The sequence below is a fragment of the Macaca nemestrina genome, chromosome 2, assembly GCF_043159975.1.
Source record: "Macaca nemestrina isolate mMacNem1 chromosome 2, mMacNem.hap1, whole genome shotgun sequence".
Lineage (NCBI taxonomy): Eukaryota > Metazoa > Chordata > Mammalia > Primates > Cercopithecidae > Macaca > Macaca nemestrina.
In genome coordinates, this window is record NC_092126.1 from 149,610,251 (window position 1) to 149,618,432 (window position 8,182).

At 44.4% G+C, this 8,182-nt stretch overlaps 1 long non-coding RNA gene across 1 annotated transcript; it reads right to left on the reverse strand.

Annotated features, from left to right (window-relative positions):
- Nucleotides 1-5,968: 5,968 nt before the first annotated feature.
- LOC139361787 (uncharacterized) lies at nucleotides 5,969-8,182 on the reverse strand. Its single transcript, XR_011619421.1, has 3 exons — nucleotides 7,592-8,182; nucleotides 6,655-7,231; nucleotides 5,969-6,510 (listed from the first exon to the last, which is right to left on the reverse strand). It is a non-coding gene; the product is annotated as an uncharacterized lncRNA (long non-coding RNA).

The window sequence follows — 8,182 nt, forward strand, 5'->3', positions numbered from 1 at the left end:
CTTATTATGATCATCACAAATTATTATCAATTACTTTCTGAATCATTCCTGTGAAGTAAACTAGTGCTGAGATCTCAGGCATCAGACTTCCAGAATTCAAGAGTGGCTTTGATCATGGGTGGCTGACTCTCCACCTGCCCCCAGCCCTCATTATTAACACATGGATGTCTCTCATTGATGAGCTCCTCTGTCGATGGGCATCTCCCCGCATTTGATAGATGAGAAAAACTAAAGTCAACTTTCCCAACATCTTTTAGCTTACAAGTTACAGAATCCAGATCACCAGATTCACTACCACTTTCTACACCTGTTACCCTTCCCTGTGCCCTCACACCACCAATAACACCCATACAAAGGATCAGGACAAGAGAGGGGGCTGGAGGGGATCCAGACTGGGCTGGCATGAAAAGGCAGCACAGTGGCCTAGGACCAAGATCCTGAGGACTAAAGACCTCATTTATAAAAACCAAAGAGAGTCTTGAGGAAAGTTAATTGAAGTGAACGAAATACCGAAGAATTTAGCACTCAATTTGAGATACTATTTTTGGCTGAACCAAGAATGAAAAGACAAAGGAAAGTGCACCGAAATGGAAGAGAAACTAATTTGGAAGACATAATAGGGAGCACACTTCTCAAATTTCCTCTGAGCCCAGGAGACGTGATTATTCAAGAAATAATTAGATGCTATCCTAGGGGTAATAAAAGCTAAAAATGAAGAGGAAAGAAATTGAAAGCTGCCAGAAAGGTCACAGGCTGCTCTCAATATTGTTTTCCTTTATAGATTTGAAGATGCAAGAATTAATTTGAAAAAGAACAATAAGGCAGTACAAAGTAATCGGAGGGGAAATTGAGCTGGGAGAATCTCAACATCTTACGCACCTGGATCACTATACTGGCAAATGCAGAGCCAGGTGGATCATGGACCTAGAGAGGGTAGGTAGTCCCTTCCTAAAATTGCTGGAGAAAGGCAAAAGGTGTCTCCAGTATCTCCTGCCCCAAAGCTGAACTTTCCTCTGACCTCTGGGGTCAGCAAACCTTTTTCTGTAAAGAGCCGGATGGTGAACACTTTTAGCTTTGAGGGCCATACAGTCTCTGTTGCAACTACTGCTGCTGTAGTGTGAAAGTGATAGTAGCCAGTATGTAATTGAATGGGTGTGGCTATGTTCTAATAAATCTTTATTTACAAAAACAGGCAATGGGCCAGATTTGGCCCGCAGGACATAGCTTACTGCCTGAATTACTGCAGTAACTCCCACCTGGGCTTTCTACTTGCAGTCTGACTCTGCTTCCATCCAGTAAAAAACATTGGCTACTAAGAAGAATCTTTAAAAAATGGAACTAATGGTAATGATGATGGCAACAGTAACAACATGACAACTGCTAGCACAGAAACACAGGGTACTGAGTAGGTGCCAGGCATGATTCTTAGCACTTACATAGCATCTACAATCTTTACAAAAACCTTTATGAAGACAGTATCATTTACAGATGGGGAACTGAGGCCCAGAGAGGTGAAGTAACTGACCCAAAATCACACAGCTAATGGGTGTCAGAGGCAGGATGTGAGCAACCCAGACAGTCTGGCTCCAGAGTCCATGCTCTTGGCTTATATTTTACCTTTTTTTCTTATACTTTACTTCCTAAAATATGATTGGCTCCAAATTCTTCAGGGACTTTCTACTGTTTATAGGAGCAAGTCCAAATTCCTTAGCTCAGCATGCCAGGTCATCTGTGACTTGGTTCAGCTCGCCTCTCCACCCTTTTTCCAAGTCTCATTCCTGTGTATCTAGAACTGCTTGAAGAGCCCCACATTTTCATGCCTGCATTCTTGCTACTCCCTCTGCTTAGAGGATTACCCTCTCCTTCATTCGTTAACACCTGATCTCCCTCCCAGGCTCAACCCAAGTGTCATCACCTCTAAACAGCTTTCTACGACCCTGTTGCCCATTCCAATTTGATAAGTCACTTCCTCTCTTTGGGTCTTAGTTTCCATGCCTGTAAATTGGTGGAGGGTATTGAAAGGGAGAGAAAGAGTGTGTGCTGTATGACTCCATTTCTGTTGAAAACATTTCGTCTTCTTAAGTATGAAGCACAACTCAGCTTGGCTGGGTGCCTGACAACCTGTCTTTTCAGTCTGTTTCGCCAGGGACTGAGCTCTTCCCTCTGGACCTGCAGAAGAAGAAAAACAGCTTCGTGTGAGCCCAGACTCCCTAACTCCAAGAACAGTGCAATTTTCCCAACCCCATATTGAATCAAGAACTGCATTTGCCAGGATGGGCAGCTCAATTAAGACATCCCTTCAGAATACCAACTCCTTCCGCTCTCATTCCGTTCCTCCAAGGAACATCTGACCTGTCAATTATCCCCCAAAAATCTGTTATCCCCCAATGCACTATTCAGAACACTTTCACTCTTTGTTCCTTCCTTCATTTAAAAGTAACTTTGCTTTCTTTCACTTAGTGTGGCAGAAAAACAAATGCTGCATGCTCTCATTTATACATGGAATCTGAAGTAGTCAAACTCACAGAAGCAGAGATTAGAACAGTAGTTCCTAGGCAGTAAGGGGAGGGGAAAAGGGGGGAGATGTCAGTCAAAGGGTATAAAGTTTCAGTTATGCAGGATGAATAAGTTCTGGAGATCTAATGTGCAGCAACAATGTGACTGTAGATAACAATGTGGATTGTATACTTGAAATGTGCAAACATTAGCTTGACTGTGGTGGTTATTTCACAATATATACATATATCAAATCATCACATTGTACCCCTTAAATATGTACAATTTTAATTGTCAATTATATGTCAGTAAAGTTGGGTGGGGGAAACTTTGAATTATAGCCCAGGAGTTGCGATAGACTGATGTTCTAGGCTATGACCTTCCATCCTTCTATTCATCTCCTCTCCTTTCCATCCATCCGTTCTTTCTTTCATCCATCCTTGCACCTATCCAACTACACATCCATTCTCTTATTCTTGTCATCCACTCACTAATTATAGAATTACCTGAGTGCCCACTGTAAGCCAGGCCCTGCACTAGGGTCCAGTAGACAGAGGTGACCCCGGCACACAAGAACTCACCTTCGTGGAGCTCGCCATATAGTAGGGAGGACAGAAAGTCCTCATTTTCCTTCCACCTATGGATCTCTCCTCCCTTGCCATTATGCACAGGAAACTCTGCGTCCTGGTTCCTGGGGGTGCCCAAAGTCTTACCCCACCATCCTCATGTTCCCTCACCTCCTCCTCCTTGTGTCTCTGTTCCTCAGTGGTCTGCATTTCCTTTCTCCCCAGGGGATAACACTCTATCTCCCTGTTCAGGCTAACACCCCTCTTCCTCACCTCTGTTCTCTTGATCTCATTCGCTCCTGCCTTCTGCAGTCTCTTGATTCTCCATGAATTACCATCTCCTTTCTTATTCATTTAGTGTTTGTATTCAACAACTACCACCTTGGTCTGAGCCACTGGGATCTGCAGTCAAGACTATCGCAATTGCCTCCTCACTGGTCTCTCTTGCCCTCCTGGTGTCTCTTCTCAACACAAGGGTCTGCATAGAATGCCAGTCAGATATTGACACATGTCTGTTCCAAACCCTCTGGTGGACCTCCATTTCACTCAGAAAAAAAGCCAGAGTCCTTACTCTGTCCTATAAGGACCCACATGATCCTGACCTGCTACCTCTCTGATTCTTCCCCTACTGTTCCCTCTGACTCACCCAACCCAATCACACTTGGCTGTTTCTCAAGTGCAAACCCCATGAAACCAGGGGTGTCATCTGTTTTGGCTCACTGCTGTATGTCCAGCACCTGTCGCAATTCCTGGCACAAGGTATATAATAAACATATATTATAGAATGACTGAATGGATGCATGAATGAATAAATGTCCACCTCGCTACCAAATCTTCCCCTCATCCTTCCATCATGTCCAAAGTCTCTGTTGTTTAAAACAAAACGAAACAAAAACCTTTCCTTGCCTATTGAACTTATTGTCTTCGTTTTTCCTCTCAACACCAAGTCACATTTTGCAGAATTACCACAAACAACCTCATGGAGTCATGCAAAAATGAAAAGCCTTCCATGATCCCATCACCATCCATAATAACTACACATGGCTTTTTTTTTGTTTTTTACATAAACGCCATCTATGTGCACATAAATTTTGAGGTCCTCTTCCTCGCCTAATCATTCCCTGTACATGGTGATGTTCTAGATGCAAGGTGGCTCAAGGCAGTATTTTGGAATTTTGGAATTTCTTTCATTCTGGTTCCACTTCCCAACTTTTGCCACCTCTCCCACCCTCTTTACACTCTTCAACTCCATATTCTTTCTTTAAAATAACTCACTTTTTAATTTAGATGCAATTATTATTATTATTATTATTATTATTATTATTGACAGGGTCTCACTCTGTTGCCCAGGCTGGAGTGCAGTGGTGCAATCACAGCTCACTGCAGCCTCAATCTCCTGGGCTCAAGCAATTCTCCTGCTCCCGAGTAGCTGGGACTACAGGTGTGCGCCACCACTGCCAGCTAATTGTTGTTTGTGTGTAGATGGGGTTTTGCCATGTTGCCCAGGCTGTTCTTGAATTCCTAGGCTCAAGTGATCCTCCCAAAGTGCTGAGATTTACAGGCATGAGCCACTGAGCCCAGCCAGATAAAGTTATTTTTTAACTTTAAACCTTATAATACTACCAGAAGTGGGAAATCCATGTGACTAGCCAAAATTTGAGTGTAACTATAAAAATAAAATAAAAACAAAAACAATGTGATTAAACGCTAGATGGAGACCGGCTGTTACCTGCCAAAGGCTCTGGTCTGAACCTCCTCATGCCTGTGGCTCCTTGTGAAGATCAGTCAGCTCAGTGAGTGTCTGAATGCCTTGAGGACCCAGGAGCTCCAGACCACTGAGACCCTCCCACGGGAGCCATCGGGACAGAAAGACCTTGGCGATGCACTTCCATTCTCACGAGGTCCTTCCGAGGCACTGAATGCCCCTGAATTCATGGCACTTGATGTTCCACTTACGTTCCCCCAAAATGCACACTCACTTTCCAAGTGATGCATGAGCTGCCCCCTTTGGAGGTCCTGGAATGTTGGGAAGAGAGCTACACTTAAAGGCAACCTTCAGGGCCAGTTCTTGCCTAGTCAGTTCTTGCCTAGTTCCTGGCTTGATCAAAATCTCAGATAAGCCACTTCTCCTCTCTGGAAGTCAGTTTCCTCATTTCTAAGAGAAGCAGCTGATTTCTGGGATTTCTGACATTTATAATCTACTGGGCATTATGCTTATTATTTTAATGATACACTTAATATTCCACAAAATTAATATGCCATAACCCACTTAGCCCTACTAGTTGGCATTTATATTATTTCTGGTCTTTTACAGTTCTAATGTGCTTCCCCCTCTCCATAAAAGCATTTTTTTCTATTTTAAATTATTTTAGGATAAATGCCCAGAATTGAGATTTCTGGTTTAAAATATGTGGGTCTCAACCTCTATTGGCTGATGGCCCTCCCAGAGGCTGGCACCGTTTCACAGCTGCACACACAGGGCCTGGGAGGGTGCTCAGGGGACAGCCGTGAGTGTGAGCATGGAATCTCTGAAACCCTGTTTAGACACATTAAGCAGTCAGAGGCTTTGGGCAAATTGTGAATTGGAGAGGAAGAGCTGGTGCCCCTTCAGGCAAAGCTGTGATTAGGCTCAAAGTTCACCCCTTGAAAGCTCCACTGGCCACAAACGTTCTCCCTCTTTGAGCTTCCCCCTGTCTCCCCAGTGCTCTGACACCTGGAACAAGTAAAAGATTTCAGAGGAGGAACATTTTCCCCTTGTTTTCTCCTGTGGCCTGTCACTTCCACTGACTTCCCCCAGTGAGGAGGCTCCCAGCCTTGGTCCCATGCATCAGGATGGAAATAAATCCAAAACTGCAGCCAACACCGGCACACTTTGAGATTGGTTTGGATGTTTGGGAATATTTTATTCTTGGGTTCTGAGGAAGGATGTGTGCTTTTTCTAGAGCTCTCTCGCATTCACTTCTTAGATACACAATTTCTCTGTTTCATCATACAGTGGGAAGGCTTTCTTCTGTGTCACAGCATACACTCCCATCTCCTGCATGAGCGTGGCTGCTCCCTGAGAGCGGGGATTTGTGTCTGTCTTGTTCACGGCTACATTTCTTGTGTGGAGAGCAGTGCCCGGCACATAAAAGAGGCTCTGTGCATATTTGTTGAATGAGTGGATGTTGCACCAAAGATCCTCCACTTTGCCACCCCATAGGGTGGACTATGGGGTCAATTGTAGGAAATGGGGTCAATACATTTCAGTCAAGCTTTCATCCCCAAAGGGCGAGACAGTTTTCTAACAACATGGCAGCTTATGGAGAAATAAGGTTTTTCTAGAATGGAGAACTTCAGGATTATTCAAGTTCAAATTCAGAATGTGAATACAGTGAGGTCTATGAGAATCATTTTTGCAGAAGATAATTAGAATGTTTCTTTCTACCCCTGGAAGGAGACACTCAATCTGAGAAGAGAAGAAAAAAGTTAAAAAGAGGGAGAGAGAGAGAGGCAAGAGGGAGAAGAGAAGGAGGAGATGAGAAGAGGAGAAGGTGTTACTTGAAGGACAAATACAATAGAAGAATAAAAAGCCAAAAAGGTCCAGACCTACCTGGAAAATATTTGTTCAATAAGTCATAAAAGCACTGGGGGCAGGGAGTAACTAGGTTTAAACTGATTAAACATAGGTTTATAGATGTTTTCCAGGGTGACGTGGCAAGGTTGCCCCAGACCTGGATCCTGCCCTCCAGAACCTGCAGCTGAGGAGTCACCTTCAAGAGAAGAGGTGGGCCGGGGAGGAGGAGCTGGCCTCGGGCACGGAGAACCCAAGCCAGTACCCTTCAGGACCGTGGAGAGCTCCAAGCCAGCCGGATGCTTAGTGTTCTTCACCGCGCAGCAAATCTGGCCTAGTCGGGGAAGGTCTCCTTCCTCAAACCCCCTTCTGACCTTTAAAGAAAGGGAGGCCTTGCACTCTGTTGAGAACTTTGTTATCCAAGGACGCAGAGGCTAAAAAATAGAATCTTGGAGTGTTGGGGCGGAAAATGGCTGTCACTGACTTCCCTCTGAGATTCCAACCTCAAATCTGGCTACATCACATGATCACCACCTGCAGTGGTCAAGTTATGGTTCCAAAGCTAGTCTCTAACCTCCAGGAGGAATTTAACACCAGAAAGTCTTCAATGAAAGAGCTACAAAAAAAAAAAAAAAGGAAAGAAAAAAGAAAAATAACAATAAGTGGCTCATGTTCTGTGAGTAGGGTGTGTATTTGGTCCTAGAGCCCCAGAGAAGTGAAATGAACTACACAAAGTTACCCCTAAAAATATGATGTGGATGTGTATTCCCTCCAAATCTCAGGTTGAAATGTGATCTCCAATGTTGGAAGTGGGGCCTGGCGGGAGGTGATTGGATCACAGGGGCGGATACCTCATAAATGGTTTAGCACCATACCCCTGGTGATAAGTGAGTTCTCGCTCTGGTAGTTCATGAGAGATCTGATTGTTTAAAAGAGCATGGCACCTCCCCTCACCACTTCTTGTGCCCACTCTCACCATGTCACGTGCTGGCTCCCTGCTGCCTTCCACCATGATTTTGAGCTTCCTGAGGCCTCACTAGAAGCCAAGCAGATGTTGGTACCATGCTTCTCATACAGTCTCCAGAAACGGGAGTGCATTAAACCTGTTTTCTTTGTAAATTACCCAGTCCCAGGTATTCTTTTATAGTGACACAAAATGACCTACCACAATGATGCCTCACATTCTCAAGAGAAACCAGATGTGCAAAGGGTTTAGGAGCCTGTTTGACTCTAACTCCTCCTCAGAGAGCAGCAATGGATCTTTGGGGTTCCTGCAAGGTATCCCCATCTAGTGGCACCAGAAGAGTGGTCCATGAAGACTCTAGGCTTTGCAGTTCTTTGTGCTTTACACTATCTTCCTTTTACTCTTTCCCCAGCAGAAAGCCTACATTGTGAAAGAGCTACTTAAAAGCCAACAAATGGCTCACTGTCTGAGTAATGGTCATTGTGCTTATCATAGCTCACTGGACAACGATTGACTCCGTGCTGGTTGGAGAAAGTATGAGCTCCTACTTGGTCCAAAATTTGCTTTGCTTCTTGCCTGGCTACAGCTTAGTTGCTTCTGGGG